Genomic DNA, 22645 nt, shown 5'->3' with positions numbered 1-22645 from the left:
TTTCATGCCATCATGTTTATTTTGTAGAAAAGTCTACCTATAATCCCGCATTGTTTTTCCAGAAGCACCCCACCCTCAGATTTTAGGGAAAGGGGAAAATAGAAAGAAATTCTGAAATAATGACCTGGTCTCTGCCTGATAAATTCTGGCAGTCTAATAGGCGGGATATACATATAGAAATCAATACTGGGGATGCAGGGCCTGTGATGCATCCACCTTTGTACCAAGCCCTGTGCTGCCTCTGGGGTAATGCAGCAGGCGTTCTGAAACATCTTGAATGAATGGGAGGCTTCACCCCTGACCGGAGCAGTGAGCTGCTGGTGCTGAATTATGAATCAGAAAGTGAGGCCAGTGCAGTTCTGACCAAAGTGATGTCAGGGATGGAGAAGATGCCCTTTCCAGATGTCCAGCGGGGGTTCACTGGTGGGTAGAGGTGGGTCAGAGAAGGAGCCCAGGGGAAAAACAGCAGTGTTGCTGGCTCCAGGCTGTCACTCTCACTGGGGAGCCCTCTTCGACTCTAGTGCCTCATGTGTTACTGGAGACGGTAATGCCTACCCAGTCCTCCCACCCGTGTCTGTCTTGAGGCTTTTGGTAGGATTGGTTTGTTTTTTCATTGATTGGTTTATATATTCATTCATTCATTCATTCATTCATTCATTCATTCATTCAATACATGTAGATACTTCCTATGGGCCAGGCCCTGTGCCAGCAACCTGGGGGTAGAGGGGGAACAGGATAAGCAGGATTTTAGTCCTCATGCTCTAGAGTGGAGGCAGAGCGTGCATTACTAAGAAAACACATCAGATCATTTCAGACGGAGGGAGTGGAACCTTACAATGGGTAGTCGGGGAAGTTCTCTAAAGAGGTGACATGTGAACTGAGACCTGAATGACAAGTGTGTGAGGACCTGCAGTAATTATTAGAGCTAATGAATGTGCAAAGGGCAGCAAGGGGTCTGACACAGTTGGGGAACAGCAATCTGCCCAGTGTGTCCAGAGCTGAGCCTCACTCATCTGAAGCCACCCCCAGGGCAGAGTGGGACGAAGTAGTTGAGGACGGGGGGCAGAGAGGCAGCCAGGTACACAGCCAACGCTGACTCCTGTTCACAGCATCTGGGCTTGAGGGGGCAGTTAACAGAGACAAGGTGCTGCCCTCTAGGAATCCACAGGCTGAGGGGGGAGGTGCATCCCAGAGTCATCAGATGGCAAGATGAGGTCTCTGCAGGAGATCTGAGGGACAGGAGTCTCAGAAGGAAGACGATGAATTTGCAGAGAAGCAGAGGGTGGGAACTGCATGTCCAAGACATGGGCTGGAAAGTCTAGGGAACCAGGTCAGCTGTTGGTGTGGCCAGACCTCCAGCTGGATGCACAGGAGGGGCTGCAGGTAGGAGAGGAGGCCAGCAGGGAGTGGTAATAGATGAGGCAGAGAAAGAGAAGAGTAAGAGAAGAGAAGAGAAAGAGAAGAGAAGAAGGACTCAAGCCCAATCTGCAGGGCTCCCCATCAGGGCTGAGCTAGTAGCTGCAATGGCCCGTGGTTTCCGGAGTGGCCAGACAGAGAGCCCCAAGGATCCTTTATCAGACAGAGGACAGCTACCTAGAGACCTCCCAGACCTCGACTTTCCACCCAGAAGGGGCCACTCTAACATCCCCAACAATGCGGACAGCTGGGCCAGCACCACAACAAATGCCAGGTGAGCACCGGCCCATGGCTGACACTGGCTTATAGATCTGTGTGTTCTGCAAAAGCAGGTAGTATCTCATTGTCAGCAGCTGTCACGCTTGCACTGCCTCACCACCACCTGCAGGCCAAAAGCCAGTCTCCAGGCACCTGGGTGGGCTCCTTGAGTGTGCCACTGTTTTTTTTTTTTTTTTCTCTGAGATAGAGTCTTGCGCTGTCCTTCAGGCCTTTAGGCTGGCGTGCAGTGGTGTGATCTCTGCTCACTGCAACCTCTGCCCCCTGAGTTCAAGCAATTCTCATGCCTCAGTCTCCTGAGTAGCTGGAACCTCAGGAGCACCACCACGACTGGCTAATTTTCATGTTTTTAGTAGAGATGGGATCTCAATGTTGGTCAGGTTGATCTCGAACTCCTGACCTCACGTGATACACCCGCCTCAGCCTCCCAAAGTGCTGGGATTACAGGCATGAACCACCATGCCCAGCCTAACCACTGCCTTTTCCTAAAACTGTTGCTGTATGCTGTCGGCTCATTTAGTCCTCCTATTAATTTGTAAGGTAAGCACAGTTACCAGTATTTCATGCAAGCAAGCAGGCTCAGAAACACTAACTGACCTTTTCCAGGTTTCACAGTTAACAGGTAATGGAGCTGGTGTTATAGGACTCATGTCTTTGGGGTTCACAAGGCAGTTTTAGGGGCTAGAAAGATACCATGCTTTCTCCTACATTTTCCTGAAAGCAGAGCTGGAGCCCAGGGTTATGTGGAGGTGGCCTATTTGGGAGGTGACTCTATGGAACAGGGGTAAGGCACTAAAGGAGATAAAATCATTCTACTCGGTATTTATCCAAAGGAAAGAATATGAGTATGGCAAAGGGATACCTGCACCCCCATATTCACTGCAGCACTATTCACAATTGCAAAAATATGAAATCAACCTAAGTGTCCACTCATGAATGAATGGGTAAAGGAATACTATCCAGCCAGTAAAAATAATGAAATTCTGTTCTTTGCTGCAACATGGATGGAACTGGAGGTCATTATGTTGAGTGAAATAAGCCAGGTACAGAAAGACAAATATCACATGTTCTCACTCACATGTGGGAGCTAAAAAGTTGATTGCATGGCAGTAGAGGGTAGAATGATAGTTACCAGAGGCTGGGAAGGGTGTGGGGGCTGTGGGCAGGGCAATGAAGAGAGGTCGGTAAATGGGTACAAACATACAGTTAGAAGAAATAAGTTCTAGCATTTGATAGCACAGTAGGGTGACTGTTGTTAACAAGAATATATTGTGTATTTCAAAATAGCTAGAAGAAAAGATTAGCAATGTTCCTAACACAAAGAAATGATAAAGATTCAAGGTGATGGTTATGCTAATTACCCTGATTTGATCATTACACATTGTATGCCTGTATTAGAGTATCACAAGTACCTCATAAATATGTACAATTATTATATATCAATAAAAATAAACAAATTCTATTTTAATTTAAAAAAAACAGAAAGGAGAGAAGGCTGATTCAACAGCAGCCAAGCAAGGTGCCCTGAGGGCAGGAAGCAGGAATGTGGGATGGGGCCTGGGTGGGGATTTTTAGATCAACTTGCACACAACAGGAGAAAATGGCTGGCCAGAGACTTAAAGCTGAGGCACCAAGTAGCAAATGACGTAGATTCCATGATGAGAAAATTACCCCTCTACATTTTTCATTCCATCCTGAGGCTTTCTGTTAAGTGATACCTATCTCAGAGCTGGGGCATGGGGCTGAATTTAGCTACAATTTACAAATAATGTTTAATCATTGTATTTATTGAACTGTTGTATCCTATCTATGTCTAATAATAGGGGCTTCCCATTGGTGATAATTGTAGAATGTTTGTTTTAACGACACAGGTCCAGCATGGTACCTCAGGCCTGTAATCCCAGTGCTTTGGGAGGCTGAGGCTGGAAGATCGCTTGAGCCCAGGAATTCGAGGCTGCAGTGAGCTATGATGGCGCCACTGCACTCCAGCCTAGGCGACAAAGTAAGATCCTGTCTCAGAACAAAAAACTAACAAAAAATAACACACTTGGTTCTGTAAAAGAGGTAAGTGGATATAATGAAAATATAATTAGTGAGCGGTAAAGGGCCCAGAGACAAGGTGGATGTGGTAAGAAGAGACCCAGGAACGGCGAGAAATCAAGTGAAGGCTGTGGCTCTGTCCTGAGCTCATTGCTCCCTGCAGACACCCTGATCCTGAGTGCAAGCCTGGTCCTGTTTTCCAATCAGGCCGTCTCCTCCAAACAAGCACTGCTTGTATTAATGACGGTGATAGCAACAATGACTGCAGTAATAACAATAAGCATCATAGCAGAAATTGTCATGTCTGATGGAAGTTTCTTGTTTGCCAAATGCTCTCACATCTGTTACAGCATCTGGAGGGGGCCTCTGTGTCTGCACCTTCCACAGAGACCACTTGGGCCAGGGGAGCCCTGGACTACCAGGCTGGACTCAGTGAACAGCTATGAATTAACTGATTGATTGATTGATTTTAAACACTTATAAGAGGCCATGGGGAGAAGCCAGCCTTCCACAAGTTCTGTTTGCTCATTAGAAACTAGTCACTGTGAGGGTACTTTCGCCTTTAACTGATTAATGTACATCTACTGCTCTGGACTGACAGCCTCATGAGGGCAGGGTCTCTTCCTGGTCCCAATATACAGCAGGTGCTCAGTAAATGCTGAAGCATGAATATCACTGCTTTTAAAGAGGATTTCTTCCTTCCACGAGGTCTGGTGAGGATGCTGAGTGAAGGAGAGGGACTCTGAGTTGTAGGAGTTCCTTCCCTCATAGCCAGGCCCTGGTGCCTGGCAGATTGTCAGGCATGTTAAATGCACCCATGATCACAACAAAGCTCTGGACAGCTTAAATCCCTGCCAAAAACTGAGACCTTGGTTGTGTGTCATGATTGTGTTATTATTACTGTCAAGTCACATTGTGAAATAAGCTTATTTAACCTGCACAAATTCAGCAAAATGCAGTTGTAGAGGGAGAAGAGCAGAGAGAAATTTTCACATCCCACCCTCCCTTCTCTGATGACATCTCTTTGCTAAATTGTGCACCCTTCTTCTTGTCCTTGGAGGTTTGTCCATGCAGGTCACCTCCAAGGAGGTTTTGGTCCTGCCCACAAGCTCCATCAAGCTTGGCATTCTGAACTCGTGGGTGTGGAGGGGCCACTCTGTTGGTCCTGCCTCATCCTGGGCTTCCCTCTGACCTGGAGCCTGTGTGCATGGACATACTACCCAGCCAGTGTAACTCAGAGGCTGGCCCAGGCAATTGGGCCCTTTCTCCTCTCCCTTTCCTTCTACAGCCATTTGGTGGATCCCACAAAACTGATTGGGGCTGTGCTGCCTCTTTGCACTTGGCCTGGAAACAAAGCCCTCACCCTTCTGTTTCCCTTCCTTCATTCCTCCCAGATTTAACTCAGACTGGTTTCCAATCTGACAGCCCACACTCCTGGCCCTTCATCATCTCTCTCTCTCCTGAATCTGTCCTCTGAGACTTGCCCCTGCCCTAGGGCCTAGGCTTCTGGAAATCTACAGTCAGAAAAGACTCCTTTCTTTGCCTGCTTTCTGCTGCTGTATTCTGCCCAGGGCCTAAGAGATAGAAACAAAATGAACTGAGGGATAAATGAAAGAGAGGAAGAGAAGGGAAGATTGGCTAATATTTTAGAATATTATCCCACTACTCTTCTTAGCTAAAATGCATTATCTCATTAAGTTTCATTTTTATTCCCATTTTATAGATTAGGAAACTGAGGGTTGGTGGGGCTAAGTGGCTTCCGCAGGGTTATGATTAATGAATTATGGGCCATGATTTACACCCAGGTGTGTCTGAACCCAGAGCTTACTTCACAAGTGCGTTAACCTATCCATCCCTCCAGAAGAAAGCTAGCAGCTCAGGAGAAGAGGCAGCCAGCTGGGCCAGGAAGTAAGAAAATAAGGTAGCTCTGAAGCCCCCAATCTCCAGCAGGCATCCTACATGGTGTCTGCAGACAAAACCACTCACCACTTAAGTTCAACACTTAAAGTTTGCCGAAGCAAGTTTCCTTAGTAACCTAGTCTTTGTGATTTGGGGAGCTCACATAAAGTACAACTGATTTTTAGTTTAATTTCCTTCTTGGAATAGAATCAGTTATGTCTGTTGGTGTTGACACAGATGGGCACCCTTAGTTTGCTGCTGTGGTTCATTTTGGCATCTGCTGTTGTTTCCTGGTGTCACAGAGGGCCAGACTATGAGTAGCAAGCAATGAGTGTGCTCAGAGCTGGGAAACTGTTCACTTTTAGCTCTCCACTCCCGACAAACTTTTTCTGGTGTTTGGCCTAGAAGGGAGACTGTGTCCCTTTGCTTCATGTGTGCCAGCTATGGTGTGGCATGCATGTCATGCCTTATTTTACTTTTTCTTCATATCAAGCTTGTTATTTTATAGACAACTTTACCATGATACTGAGGAACAAACATGTAAAGTGATTTGCCTAAGAGTGAGTAAGAAAGCCAGGATTTGATCCTGTTCTTTATGGTTAGAGGCCATTTTCTTAGTTTGGAACTTCACATTAAAAGTTAATAATAAAAGTAATTAAACATATAAGAACAATTGCAAAAAGTAAGGAAAGATATGCAAGTATACTGTTCTAAGATTCTTATAAAGTATGTTAAGTGGCATGATATTATTTGAAAGTAAATTGGTAAGTTAAAAAAATACATGTTGTAAACTTTAGAAAACTAAAATACAAAATGGTAGTGGAAATAAAAAGTAGTTAAAAAATAACTAATCCAGAAGAAGACAGAAAAAAAGAACAAATGGGAAAATTAAAAAACAAATAGCAAGATGATAAATTTAATCATATTAAAAATTACACTAAATGTAAATGATCTAAATATTTTGATTAAAAAAAGTCAGCTTGGATATAAAAACACGACTTGTCTAAAAGAAATGCACTTTAAATACAGGACACAGAGAGGACAAAAGAAAAAGAATGCCGACATGTTCTTCAACAGATAAGTGAATAAACAAACTGCAGTATAGCTATCCAATGGAATAACCCTACTCAGCAATAAAAAGAAATGGGCTATTGATTTACACAAAATGAATAAATCTTAAGTGCATTTTGCTAAATGAAAGAAGTCAGACACAAAGTTTACTTATTTTCTGATTCTATTTATATAATATTATAGAAAAGACAAAATTATGGGTACAGAAAACGTATCAGGGATTGCCAGGGGTTAAGGAGTGGGGAGGTGTTGACTATAACAAGACAGAGAAGAAAATGTTTAGAATGGATGAAGCTATTCTGTATGGTTCTTGGGTGGTAGATAGATGGTACTGCTTTTTTATCTCAAAATCAACATAACTGTACACTACAAAGAAAACTTTACAGTATGTAATATTCTTTAAGAAGTCAACTGGGATATTGAAAGATCCCAGGATGGAATGTAGACCTTGACAAATGAATCTAACTCTATTACAAATATGACAAAATATCACCACTGGGATGAAGAAAAAAGGGGCTGACCTAAATAAAAACAACAACAACAACAAAAATATAAACACAGTACCTTAGGTGGTAAATGTGTTTCTCACAGGGATATATTTAGCAATTATAAAACTACTTTACATATAAAAATTAGTAATTTGTAAATAAAAGAAGCCAAGTTTCTCACTGTTAGAGAAAGAAATTACAAATGAGCAAGGGGTTGGGAAAAGGGACAAATGTTTGAATAATTTTATACAATAAACATTATATATACGTATATAAACATGTATAGTATATATATTTATATATGTATATTTAAATATAAAACCATAGGGGTGTGTGTGTATGTTTATGTGTATACACACACATACCTATAACTCTATAACTTTACATATAAATACTCTCTCCTCTCTAGGAAGTATAACTTAATTCTTTAATTCTGGGAACTTGGTGACTCACTCTCAATGAATACAGTATGGAAAAAAAAAATAGTAACTTTACAGTGAAGAGACCTGGCAGACTTAACCAAATGATCAAAGTTAACATCAGTAATAGTGTCATTTTTATCATTTCCACCCCTAAAAGATGTAATGAGGACACTTCACATTCTATAATCCCAGTATAAACATGAGAATATGTCAGACAAACCCAAATTGAGAAACAGTCTACAAAATACCTGGCTAGTACATTTTAGAAGCATAAAGGCAATGACAAACAATAAAAAGACTGAGAAATCTTGGTGGACCAGAGGAGACTAAGGTGACATGATAATGAAATACAAATGTGGACTCTTGGATAGACTCCTGGAACATGAAAGGAAACTAGTAGCAAACCTGGGGAAATCCAGGTAAAGAATGTGCTTTAGTTCCTAATAATGCACCAATGTTAATTTCTTAATGTTGACAAATCTGCCATAGTTGTTTAAGATGTTAACATTAGGGACAGATGAGTGACAGTTATGCAGAGAATCTCAGTACTATCTTTGCATTCCTCTGTAAATCCAAAATTATTCAAAAAATTTTAAGTAAAAGGATGAAAAATTCTATACCATATAAACACTAATCAAAGGTAAGGTGGGGGTAGCTATATTAGTATCAGAGAAATATATTTCAAAGAAGAGAAAGTTACCAGTGATAATGAAGTACATTTCATAAGGATAAAGGGATCAGTTTATCAAGAAGTTATAACACACGTAAATGCTAAATGCATGTACACTTCATAAAGCTTTAAATTACATTAAAACAAAAACTGAAAGAACTGAAAAGAGAAATGGAAAAATCAGCGATCGTTATTCAAGATTACAACATTCATCTCTCAGTAACTGAAAGAATATACAGACAAAAAGCAACAAAGATACAGAAGATTTGAATACCACAATCACTGTGGTGTGCTAGAACTAGCTTGCACTGGCTAGTGAAAGCAATTTCATTTGCGACAGCACAGTGTGGTGACAGCACATTGTTAGCTTAAAATCAGCATTGATAAGAATGCATATCCACAGAAGGTAGCAAATACTACGTATCAGGACTTTTTCTTTCCAGATATTCAGTTAAACATTCCCCAGAACACCACTGTCAATTAACCAAAACTGAGTGACATTTAGGGACATTTAGAGAAAATCCTAAAAGAGTAGAATGCACATTTTTTCAATTCTATATGGGTCATTCACTAAGGTAGCTCATATTCTAGGTCATAAAATAAGTTTAAATAAATTTTTAAAAAATTGAAAAATAGGAAGTATATTCTCTGACCATAGTGGAAATAACCTAGAAATCAATAACAGAAAGGTATCTGGAAAAACCACAAACATTTGAAATTTAAAAACATACTTCTAAAAATCCATGAGTGAAAAAAGAAATCACAGGAAAAATAAAACAACATTATGGCGTGGAAATAGTATGAACTGAATTTTAAAAAATCAAAATGTGTGGGTTGTAGATAAAGTGATAATTAAGGAAATTTGTTATATTTAAAAGCTTACATTAGAAAAGAAGAAAAAACTAAACTCAATGATTGAATTTTTACTTGAAGAAACTGAAACCCAACTGAAGAGCAACTGAAACCCAAAGTGAGCAGAAAGAAAGAACATTATAAAGACTGGACATTAATAAAATAGAAAACAGATAATTGAGTAAATCTATGAAAACAAAATTTGGTTCTTCAAAGTATCAATAAATGAAGAAAATTTTAGAAAGACTAATTAATAAAAAAGAAGGGGAAAAAGGAACACAGCAATTACCAATATTAGGAGTTAAAGAACAGACGTCACTACATATCCCACAGACCTTGAAAGGATAATAAGGAGATATGAGAAATAACTTCGTGTCAGTAAATTCAATAACTTGTAAGAAATTGTCAAATTTCTTGAGAGATACAAATTATCGAAGCATACTTAAGAAGGAGCAAATAACCAGAATAGGCTTTTATCTATTAAAGAAATGGAATTCATCATTTGAAAACTTTTGACAAAGAAAATCTCAGGCCTAGTTTACTTGAATGATGAATTCTACTGTTTATTTATAGAATAAACAATATCAGTTCTATACAAATGCTCCAGAAATTATAGGAGAAGAAATATATCCTCAATCATTTTACACAGCCAGCCTTAATCTGATATGAAAATAACAAGAAGACATTACTATAAAACAGAACTACACATTAACACGCCTTATAAATATTCATCCAAAAACCCCTAACAAATTTTAACAAATTAAATCCAGAAAAATACAAATATAATAATATATCATGACTAAATGGGCTTATCCAATGAATGGCAGACTAGTTTAACATTCAAAAGTTAATCATTGCAATTTACCTTATTAATAAACTAAAAAACACAAACATTTACAATAAATTCTGCTGTAACACTTGTTTTGAAATGTGAATTTGTTTCAATGCAATTCACATGTTAAGAACAATTTGAATTTTATGTTTGCTTATGCACTATTTTGCTATCGAGGAAAACTAGATGAATGCAAAAAACTGCACTGAGCTGAAATCAGCTATGTAGTAATATGTGGAAAACAGTGGTACCATTTTTATTAGGTTCTCATCTTTTCTTGTGTGTGTCACTGATAAAGTTTTTTAGTGTGGTGCCTGTCACCCCAATTTTTCCATAAGCACTGAGGTTTTTCTTGCAAGATTTTAAATAGCATAGCAGGAACTAATTGCAATCATAGATACTGAAAAAGCATTGGACAAAATTGAGCAGCAATTCATGAATAAAAACTGTTAGCAAACTAAGAATATAGAGAACTTCTTCAACTAGATTAAGAGTATCTATGACAAACCTACAGCTAAGTTCATATTTAATGATGAAAGATTAAATCTTCCCCTACGACTGGGAAAAAGGCAAGGAAGTCTGCTTTCACCACTTTGATTAAAATTTACAGTAGAGGTCCCATATAGGACAGTAAGTCAAGAAAAACAAATAAAAGACATACAGATAATACGATAATCTATGGAGGAAATCCAAGAAATCTATAAAATAAGATAGAATTAATAAGTCGATTTAGCAATGTAACAGAATATATGGTCTAGACATAAAAATATACAACATGGGAGAGTGAGGACCATTAATGTGTAAAAAATTAGTCAGAAACAATGAAAAAGACCTAGTATTTGATAGCACAACAGTGTGACTGCAGTAAATAATAATTTGATTCTACATTTAAAAATAACTAAAAGAGTATAAGTGGGTTGTTTGTAACACAAAGGATAAATACTTGAGGGAATGGATACCCCATTTTCTGTGATGTGATTATTATGAACTGCATGCCTATATCAAAATATCTCATGTACTCCATAAATAAACACACCTACTATGTATCCACAAAAATTAAAAATTAAAAAAGGAATAAAAATAAAAATGTACAACAAATTTTTATAAAGCAAAGTTTTAAAATACCTTTTACAATAGTACGAAAAATATTAATACGAATAAAATAAACAATGTGAGAGGCATATTCTGAAAACTACAAATTATTACTGAGATAAAATAGAAAAGACTTATATACATTGAGAGGTACAACATGCTGAAATAACAATATATGCACATGGAAAATATAAACCCCATTTCTAAGCTCACATTATACATAAAAATTAACACTTCTAGAGGAAAAGAGAAAAGAAAACCCTGTGATCTTGGCCTAAGTAAAAATTGCTTACATAAGACACAAAAAACACAAACCATAAAAGAAAAAATGAATAAATGACTTATCAAAATTAGAACTTTTAGTCTTTGAAAGACATGTCTAAGAAAATGAAAAGACAAGCCACAAACTATGAGAATATATTTGCTAGAAATACCTGAAAAAGGAGATACACCCAGAATATATAAGGAACTGGCACAACTCAAATATAAGAAGATAATCAATCTAAATGGGCAAAAGATTTGAACTGGCCTTTCACCAAAGAAAATATTATGAATGTCAATTAAGGACATGAACAAATGCTCAACATCATTAGTTTCTAAGGAAATGCAAATACTACCACAACAAGACACTACTATACATACACAAGAATGGTAAAATTAGAAAGACTGACAATACCAAGTGTTGGTGAGGATGTGGAGCAATTGGAATGTTAAACATTACTGGCAGGAATACAGCCACTTTAAAAAATAGAAAGTTTCTTATAATGTAAATATCTATTTATCATATGGGCCAAAATCTCACTCCTAGATATTTGTCCAAGATAAGTGAGAACATATTAACACAAAAACTTGTACCTAAATGTCCATAGCAGCGTTATTCAGAATGGCCTTAAGCTGGAAACTACTTGCATGTCTAAAACTGGAGCATCGATAAATCATTTTATGGTATATACATACAGTGGAATACTACTCTGCAATATAAAGAAAAACACACAGCAAATCAAACACACTACAAAATAAAACTAATCAAACACACAACAAAATGCCTAACTCTCAAAAACAGCATGCCAAGTAAAAGAAGCCAGATATAAGAAAGAAGCTGGTACATATTATATAATTCCACTTAGGCGAATTTCTAGAAAGAGAAAAACTATAGTGACTGAACTATCAATACTCACTAGGAGCTGTAGGAGATTGAAAGCAAGGGGCCAGGGACATGAAGAAACATTTTGGGGTGATGCATTCTAAATCCTGATTATGGTTGTGGTTCTGAGGTAGGAGGTGGGACTCGACTCCAAAGGTTGGGCTTGAACACTGGACCAAATTGAGAACTAGCTGAAACAGGGGTGTAGTGGAAGCAGCTTTCCTTGAGACATGCCTACCATTGTGCCATGTCAGTTTGCCATTGCCATGGCCACACTCCATGGCAACACCCTGCCCCTTTCCATGACAATGACCCAGTGACCTGGAAGTTGCCACCCTTTTCCTAGAAATTTCTGCATAATCTGCCACTTAATTTGCATATAATTAAAAGTAGGTATAAATATGTCTGCAGAGGTTCCTCTGAGCTGCATGTCCAGGCACACAGTCTGTAGGGTGGCCCTGCTTTGCAAGGAGCAGTCCCTCTGCTGCTGTGCATGGCCTTTTCAATAGAAGCTGCTGTCTAATACCACCGGCTCCCCCTTGAATTCTTTCCTGGGCAAAACCAAGAAACTTCCCAGGCTAAGCCCTACTTTTGGGTCTTTCCTGTACTGCATCATTTCCACAACGGTACACATTTTCCAAAACTTAACAAAAGGTCAGTACACTTAAAGCAGATTGCCTATATTGCATGTAAATTATACTTCAGTAAAAATAATTTTTAAACAGGGATGATGGGCGTTAGGGAAGCCTTGGGACAAGAAAGTGGACTTGGGCCAAGGACCTCCTGGAACATCTGTCTAAACAGATGTTTTCTGTGAAGGGTAATGAGGATCCTCTTTAAGGAAAGCTGTCTGGGCAGAGAGGTCGGGTCATAGATGGCTTCAGGCAGTGAAATGAGTGCTGGGTTTTTCCAGATGAGCTGGGTTTAACCACAGCTCCTCTCTTAAAAAAGACATGAGGGTTGCCAAACTCCTTGTCTTCCCTGAGCCTTGTGTTTTGTGTCCCAGCCTGTATCATGTGTATTGAGCTCACCCTGCTCTGCTCACAGACGGCTGTGCTCACCATATAAGTTGAGATGGGTTGAAAAAGCTCTACAAACTTCAGAATTCTGTGCACACGTCAAAGGAGACGCAAGGAAGCTAGGGTCCAAAGTGGCAGGATGAGTTTTAGGTTTTAAAATCGTGTGAGCACACACAATTTTAAAATTGCTGTTTGCATTGGGCAAGAAGGGAAAAGAGAGGCTCCTTTCTTCCCACTGGGTATTTTGACCACTTATCTTGAGGCTTCAGTGAGTTTGTTTAGATTTAAAGATATGTTGTCTGCGACCCTCCAGATCAAAGAGAACAAAGCTCCTACGTATGGAGGCCCTTACGGGCCAAACTAGATAATGTCATTATCCTATAAACAGGTGATAACGGCAGAGCCAGGCTCATCTCAAACTAATCCAGTTCTAATCCCTTCAAGGGTCTGGAAAGATGTCAGAGAATAAAAGGCCACTGCCACTTAGCAAGCTGTATCTTGTGAGTGGATTTGTCACCCTTCAGGCCCGAGCATCTGTCTGGTTGTCTAGACATGACAGGCGTGGTGGGCTGTGGGGAGAGTATGGGAGGCACTCCCTTTTCACATGACTGAGGCTGGAGCAATCCTGTGCTCCTTCCCCCTCCTAGGTACCGGGATTCCAAGAAGGATAACTGCTGATGGTCCCTTAACCACAACGACTACAGCAATCAAAATTACTCACAAATACTGAGCCCACATCATGGTCTTGTGTACTTATTTTTGTTTTAGAAATGATTAAATAGAGGCTGAGAGACAGGAAGCAATGTCCAAGATCACAGAGCAAGAGAGAAGCACAGCCAGATTCCAGCTCAGGGAGTCTGATCCTAGAGCTTCTGCAACCACTGTCTCTCAGGAAGCAGAGACCTCCCCTGCCTACTTACTTCCCTGTTCCAGGCTCCTGCAGGCCATGGGGCACTGGGCCGGCTCATTTCTCTGAGCTTCGATTCCCTGACCCTAAATGACAATAAATAGGGTAGGAGGAGATTAAGTGGGATAATGGATGTCAAGCACCTCGGAAGGTATGTGGCCCTTACTAAATCACTCAAACATGTCAGATTCCATTTTCTTTCCTAAATACCTTTAGCAAGCAATTCTCTAGCCCTGGGGACAGACAGCGAGTGTGGGCCTCTGAAAATGTTTAAGCAAAGATCACGAAGTGGAGCTGCCCTCCTTGCTCCGGATACGCGGCCAAGGCCGCTGCCAATGGAGCTTGTGGACACGAAACTGGGTCTCCATCCCAGGGTGGAGAGGCCTTCGCTCTGCCCCGGCTGGGATCTCCTTGTGGACAAGCCCTAGCCATTGATGCGGATGGAAGTTCCGTCTGTATTCCCGTTAGGAATGACTGTCTACAGCATCGAGGCTGGCAAGCCCCGGAGGCCTGGGAAGAACAGGAGCCTGGTCTCAGCTCCGGCTTGCGGGTCTCGGAATGACACCCTTCAGACTGCAGTCAGTCCTCAAAGCCGGCGATTATGGGGGGATCTTCCTGGTGGTCTCTGTGCAGCAGCAGCTCAGGAGCGCTCCTGGGATAAAAGGGAAGCTTGCTTTATCCTCTCTTGACAGGTTCATCGGCAGTGCTCAGAATAGAGATGGAGTGACCAGGGCTCTGGGTGGATGCCGTGGTCTGGTGGGGAGGGGGGAGCAGCAGGTGCTCCCACCCCAGCCCGCGGCCTCTGGCCACAGCCCGGCCCCCCTGCTTGGTTCCACCACACTAACCACCAATTCCACGGTCTGCAGTTATGTTCAGTAAGTACAAGATGAACATCATCTCAATTAACAGAGTACCTTTAGGGCGTCTCTCCGCCAACTATTCCGGCACGATTGTCCACACTGTCATCAGGGCCTAATCAACTAATGATGGCTGAAAATGAGGGAGGCCAATCCCAATAAATTCGAAGGAAAGTCATTTTTCTCTTTTAATGCCCCTCTCCCTCCTTCTTCCTTCTTCCCACGGCACAATGCAGTAAATTAATGTCACGGTGGTTATTACGGTACCGCTGCTATGGCAAGTATTCAAGCGACGATACTGGAATATTTTACCTCAGCATTTATTTGTCCATAAAATAAAACAGGATTTATGGCATGACTCTCCAGTTTGAGGGTTGCATGGACAGCAGCTGGGGCACATCCTTAACTCCTCCACAGGTAAAGATATAGGAGCCGGAGGAAGGGAGTCACTCGGTGCCTGAGGCTGAGAAGGGCGTGTCCCGCGTGGGGGACCCACTGGCTGCTCCAGCTGGAAAAGGCTTCAGTTACAAAGGCATTGTGGCTTTGAGATGGGGGATTTGGGTGCATGAGCAGGAGCCAGATTGTTTTAGACAAATATCCTGGTCCCCTACTTTTGACACCCTGTTACCCTTCCTGCAGGCACCCGGGAAGCCAGGGCTGCGGCTCAAGTGTGCCTGTCAGGTACTGGCCCCCTGGTGGCCCCCAGGATGCTTTGATTGTTTCTGTTGTCCCCTGCAATCTGTTTGGGGGGACCGAGCACTGACGAAGGCTGCAGCATCCGGGGTTGGAGGGAGGCAAGGTTCTGCTGAACAAAATACTGAAGTACAGTTCGTTAAAACACGTCTGCCTGCACAAAACTCTTCCTGGGAAGGGAGAGAGACTCCACCTTGGAGAATACACTGTGAAATTATAATTCATTGATTCGGAAGCCAATCATTTCGTATTTTGACTGCTGGCTTAGGAATATTCATATTTTCCACCGCATTTAAATTTCCCTGTGCCATTAAAATCTCCGAGCTCTATAATTAGGCCTCTCCTGATAGATATGGATGAGGTCTCTGTTCCGGGGAGAGCAAGCAGGAGCCTCTGGGAAGCAGGGCTTTGCGGAGTGGGCTTCCCCTCTAGGCACTGCGCTCATTCTCTCCCCTCCCCAGCGGGAGCCTTTCCAGGCTGCCCACCCTCCACAGGGACCCTGACTGGGGGTCTCTGCAAACAGCCTGCACCCACTGCCTGCTGCCCTATCCCCTCCTATGCTGGGGGGGGGGGGTTTAGGGGGGTACACAGTCGCTGCAATGTTTACTCACTTAAACATAATTTGCATTCCAAAAGCTGTATTCTTGACTCGGATGATATTTATGAAATGAAGTCCTGCTGGTTGCGCAACCAAAACAGATGTGGCTTGCTCCACCGCGACGTGTATACCAAACTGTGCTCCTGCTCAAAACGAACTAAATAAATAAATAAATAAATAAAGAGGCGTTTTCTCCAGAAGTAAATATTGTTTTATGAAATGAAATATAGCACCGAAGCCGTTCCTGCCTTGTCCCTGTCAACACGGCCCTGGAGCTGGAGTCTTGGAGCCCCGCCTGTTCAAGTCCCACACACTGATGCCTGTGACCAGATGCACTCTGCGCATGGCCAAAGCCACCAAGGCCGCCGTCCTGGCCGCCATCTTACCAGTCAGGTTTCTGCTGAGATGGACCAAAATACTGGGTAATGAAGATGGAAAACCAATACAGAATGGGGGAAAATAAAGAATTGCTTAGAATGAATTCTGCACGTAATTACTTGCGTTTTTGCTAACTACTGTATAAACAACACTTTTAACAAGGCAAATTGGAATCTTGAAGACAATTCTGCTTAGGGATATAGCTTCAATTTATTATACGAGGGTAACTGAAAACTTTGTTTCTGCTGCGTTGCAGTCAATTTCCACGGCACACACATTTCGAATGTGTGATTAATCATATGAGTGCACCGGTTGCCAATAAATACCAAAACTCTAAAACTCTTAACAACTTGCTCATTTTTTGTGGTCATTCCAAATGGCTAAACAGCCTGAGCCTGTCAATGTGCACCAGGATCAATGCTCTGGGGTCTCTGCAGAAGATTGATTTTGCTGTCAGAGGATTTCATTTCGCTCATCAACAAAAATACTTGCCTCCCTAAATAATCGGATCCCAGGCCTGGCTTCAGTGTAATGTCCTACCTATGGCCGCCACCATTTCCTGCTCTGTCAGCAAGCCGGCCATAAAGGGCTTAGTGTGTGCTAGAATCTCACCACTTCTTGGCCAAAAATAGGACACTTTTGGTCGTTTGGCCAGTACAAAAAAAAAAAAAAAAAAAAGAAAGAAAGAAAAGAAAAAGAGGGAAAAAAACCCAATAAGTCAAAATAGCTTAGATAATTTGAACAATGAAGCATCAGTTTAAAACTAAGAAATTAGAGGAGAGAGGCAACAAATGCTATCCTAACTTAAGCCTCTATCATATTAATTTTATCATTGCTGGCTATTTTCTTTTTCTAGGTTTTGATCAATCTTCATTTCTTGTGCATAGTTTCTGGTGAACAGCTCAAATGTAGTTTTCAGCATGCCTAGAACTGCTACTGGTTAATAATAGTGTGTGTATATGTATATATATGTATATGTATACACACACTATTATTATAATAATAGTGTATATATATATATGCTATTTGTTGGGTATTTAACCCTGAAGATAACGCTCCCTAATAGTGGAGGACAAGGATGAAAAAACACATTGGCATGTCAAATGCACCCTGAAGAACAGTGAAGTAGCTGGGAAAAAAAAATTAGGTGTTTCTACCTAGTGTCTACAAGGAGCCTTGAAGTGGCTGCTTTACCTACTAATTAGTTGGGTCTTTTGCTGAGGGACCCAAGCCATTCCTCATTCAATATACAAAGCCCACTTTGAAAGAAACCTTTCTTCTAAGGGAGGAACTCTCTCCCTCCATGGCCCCCACCCAATGTTGATCAAGCCCCCACCTTCTCATTAGGATAGCTTTCGAAAAGACCTAGAATGCCTACAACTCAGACCAGACTTCATAAACATCAGAGAGGCGCTGAATGCCAAACACCTTTCTAAGGGGGAAAAAAAAAGAATAAGGTGAGATCACTTCATTCTCCTGCAACCTAAAAATAAACGGAAGGGGCTTCTCCCAGCTTCAGGGAGTGCATATGGATTTCTTGCTGACATTCGATTCTCTGAACTGAATGTCACACTCGCTGAGAACAGTTAAAAAATAATAATGCTAGACTGTTATCATTATTAGAAGGGCAAGAAGAATGAAATATCATGATTATCATTAGGAAACCCTGTAAAACATATTTGTACATTATCTTGGGGCAAATACAAGTGTCATGTGTTACCAATTGTTAGGCAAAGAACGTGGTAATATATTGTTCCCCTCCGGCTCTCTGCACAGCTCAGCACAGGGCAGAAATGATGTGCACGGTGTGTGCAAGCATCCAGACCATGCCGGCATGGTGCGTGGGCGGCAGAGGGCCGCCCTAGGACTTGTAACACAAGGAAACTGTTGAACCACGGGATAGATGCAGCAGCGGCAAAGAAAGGTATTCTGTGGCCTGGCTGGCCACCCAGAAAGCTGGACCAGACCTTCCCTATGGGAAGGAGTCCCAGGTCCCCTCTTCACCAGGGTTTGGACAGGGCCCAGCAGCTGGAATGCGAGGGCTAGCTCAGTGTATAGGGATTTGATTGCTCACTCAGGAAGCCTGAGTTTCCCAGGAAGAAACTGATTTGCCTTTTCTCTTCTGATACATTACATGTCAAAAAAGAGCCTTAGGAGTGAAGCTGGTTTGGAGAAAAACATTCCAAAGAGCCTTACCCCTTGAACCCTAGGCAAGTCTGCAAATGAAGGGTGTTTTGTCCTGTTTTATTTATTGTTTGATATTTTAGCATCAAAAGCCTTTTTGAGAATGTCACGAGGATGGAAATGCATAGGTGCACATATTTCATGTCACTATTGTGGGCTCACAATCCCCGTTCTAATTCATCCAGCAGCCCTTTGAGGCCCCGGGTTTCCCACTTAGAAACCTTTGGTCCAATAGCCACAACATGGAATCGACCTAAATACCCATCCATGGTAGACTGGATAAAGAAAATGTGGTACATATACACCATGGAAAGCTATGCAGTCATAAAAAGAATGGGATCATGTCCTTTGCAGGGACATGGATAGAACTGGAGGCCATTGTCGTTAGCAAAGTAACACAGGAACAGAAAACCAAACACTGCATGTTCTCACTTTTAAGTGGAAGCTAAATGATGAGAACATGTGGACACATAGAGGGGAACAACACACACTGGAGGGTGGGGTGTGGGAGGAGGGAGAGGATCAGGAAAAACAACTAATGGGTACTAGGCTTAATATCTGGGTGACAAAATAATCCGTACAACAAACCCCCACAACACAAGTTCACCTATGTAGCAAACCTGCACATGTACCCCTGAACTTAAAAGTCAAAAATAAAATAAAATAAATAAAATAGACAAAAAGGGACACCTGGTCCGTGCATTCTAGAGGGGGCTTTCCAGGGTCTGGCTTCCAGAGATACCTAATTCCTGGGAGCATCTCTGGAGCTCTCTGCTCCATGTTGAACATCGACCCAACAGCCCTCTGGGGATGCCCAGGAAGGAAGGGAGCTCTCCTAGTCCAGGGACCCAGTCAAGGCCCCTCATGAGTACAAGGTGGGTGTCTACTATTCCCAGTACCCTCTCTGCACCTGGTGGCTGGACAGAGGGTCTGGAGTGGTTAGGAAGCCCCAGGATAGCACTCTTGGAACAGCTGCCGAGAAAGAACAACCTCTGCCTAGGGACAAGAGGACATTGCTTGGAAAACGCATGCCCACAGTCTATGGGACTCCCGGATGCTGCAGCTAAGACCACCTTCGCAAGGCTTGGCTTCTCTCAGACTTGGGTTTGCCTAGAAAAGCAACACTGTCTCTGGGCCACGAAGGAGCTGGACACCTTTATCTTTGCACATCAGAGCTCACCTGAGCCTTCCTGTGTGCTCTGCTCATGGAGACAGCCTGGGGGACAAGTCACTGTGTGCCTCTGAAGCCAGCCCTCTCTCCCCAGGCAGCCTCACTCATCCCCTACCTGGCTGCGAGAAAAGATGGTCTACTCGGAGAAGCCTGGGCTTGCCACCTCCCTGTGTGCAGTGACATTTTGTGATAAGCCTGTTTGTCCTCAAAGGAATGATGCACTGATGATAGCATTTCGGGCAACTTGGCTGGAGGCGAGGAAGGTAATTTGGGAACAGGAGTCCCAATTCACACCAAGTCTGAGACATCTAAACATAATACAGTCACCTGCTAATGGTTCTATCTCTTACGGGAAACTAGAATCCTAGAATAGTGACAGAAGCCTCTTGCCTAAGCTCCTCGTGGGAAAACCGAGGCCCTGGGTGGGAGAGGGAGAGAGAGGGTGAAGAGCTTACAGGAGGCTCAGGCAGTCTAGACCTGGACTATGATCCCTCCTGGGTGGCATCTTTCCATTTGGCTTTGCACTGTCTGAGCCCCAACCTTTTGTGAAAATCAGCCCTTTGGGCCTGGGTGCCTGGTGGTCCAGGGCATGGATTTGAGCTGCTTAATCTCCAGTGCAAAGCTCATCTCTGCCTGTGGCTTTGCTGGCTTCCTTTTGCAGGCTCTGAGCACCAGATTGTCCAAAGTCACTTCTCAAAGTGTGGTTCCACCCTCATACACCTGCGCAGGTCTCCCGAATCACAATCCACATTTCCACAAGATTGCCGGGTGCTCTGCACACGTGCTAGAGCGTGGGGAGTGGTGTTCTCAAGTTTCTCTTTTGTCTTCACTCCCAGGACCCTGGAGCCAAGTCTCGCATGAGGGGGAATTGGCTCTTCTCAGATCTTTTGATTTTCTCTCTTCTGGTTTTATCTCTAATTTTTCAAATGGACAGTGTTTAATTTCCTGAGCAGTTAAAAGCCAGGCAGGTAGGATATGAAGAGGTAGATGGTCAGTTCAGCTGCAGGCAGCCTGCCTGGACACTGTCTGCCCTGAGCCCCTTCCCAAAGCCATGGACCCCCGTAGCCCTGAACACACTCCCACTGCCCCCACACACTCCTACAGCCCCGGACAAGTCTGAGACATCTAAACATAATACAGCCACCTGCTAATGGTTCTGTCTCCTATGGGAAACTAGAATCCTAGAATAAGGACAGGAGCCTCTTGCTTAAGCTCCTTGTGGGAAAACTGAGGCCCTGGGTTGGAGAAGGAGAGAGGGGGTGAAAGGCTTGCAGGAGGTTCAGGCAGAGTCTAGATCTGGACTCTGATCCCTCCTACCACTCCCCATATGGACCCATACTGACCACCAAGGACCCCCAGTGGTCCCTATGGACTCCCCATAGACTCACCCCAGACCCCATATTTCCGCAGCCTCCAAAGCTCTTCCACAGGCCCCAAGCATATCCCTCAGTCCCCGATGGACCCGTAGGCCACCCCCTGCACATGAGTGACCCTGAACAAGCTGTTGTCTTTAGGGGGGAAGCCCACTCCCACCTGGCGCTGTGAGCACCCTCCTTTCTCTTTGCATTTTGGACCCCTTCTCCCCCGACTTTCCCACTCGTTCTGTGTACAATGCTAAGTTGTGAAAAATGCATGACAACATTAACCCGAGGTGTTATTTATAAATATGTTACAATTTATTAAATTACATGGCACTCGACAACAACTCAGATAAAGAGGAAGCACATGGGAGTGTGAACACAGCACATGCACTATTTTAATAATCCTTTTATCTTAAAATATTACCTCCTATCCAGCTGTCATGGAGCAGCAGGAGAGTCTGTTAAGCATGGAGACAAGGGGCGTCTCTCCAGCAGCCTCCACGGTGAGTTATTAAATGAGCGAGAGGCGCTCACTCATCATTTGATCAACACACGTAAATTATGTATAATGGGTACCTTCATGTAAAAAGCTCCTGGAACATTGAGGAAGACATATCCCACCTATGTCCAGAGGAGCAGGTGGGGGTCCCCTCCACCTGCTCCTCTCTGTCCTCTAAAGCAACTTCTGCCCAACTTGAACCTTAAGCTTTCCTCTAGCACCCTCAGCATTCTTGACCACACCCGGGGAGCCATTGGTACTCTCTTTTACTTAATATTTTTATTTAATTTATATTCATTCTTTTTTACTTAAATGGATTTAATTTTTAAAAGAAGTTTTATATTATTACTATGAATAGAAAAGTAATAGCACTTACCATAAATATGAAATAACCATTAAAAAGAACATAATGGAAACAAACCATGTAATTAAATTTCAGCTCAATATGAAGGCTTGATGAAGCCTAAGTCCTTCTCTTTCTATTAAAAGGGGTGGCCAGCCAGTGTCACAGAGACATTCAAGATATGCTGGAGCCAAAGACAGCCTTCTTCCCTGACTTTGGGAGGACAGAAAGTGCCCAGGCAGGCCCTAGCTGGACACCATGCTGGCTGGATACCACTAAAATCCCCTCGAGTTTCCAAGGCAGGACTGCCCCACATTTTTGGAGGTACTGGCCCCAAATCAAAATCAATGATCCCATCGCTGTTTTCTTAGACTTCACAATGCAGGTGGAACAGGTGAGAGTCCTCCTTCCTGTGTGCTGTTGTAGATGGTAT

This window comes from Gorilla gorilla, chromosome 20 (genome assembly GCF_029281585.2).
Source record: "Gorilla gorilla gorilla isolate KB3781 chromosome 20, NHGRI_mGorGor1-v2.1_pri, whole genome shotgun sequence".
In the NCBI taxonomy this organism is placed as follows: domain Eukaryota; kingdom Metazoa; phylum Chordata; class Mammalia; order Primates; family Hominidae; genus Gorilla; species Gorilla gorilla.
This window is presented reverse-complemented; position numbering follows the sequence as displayed.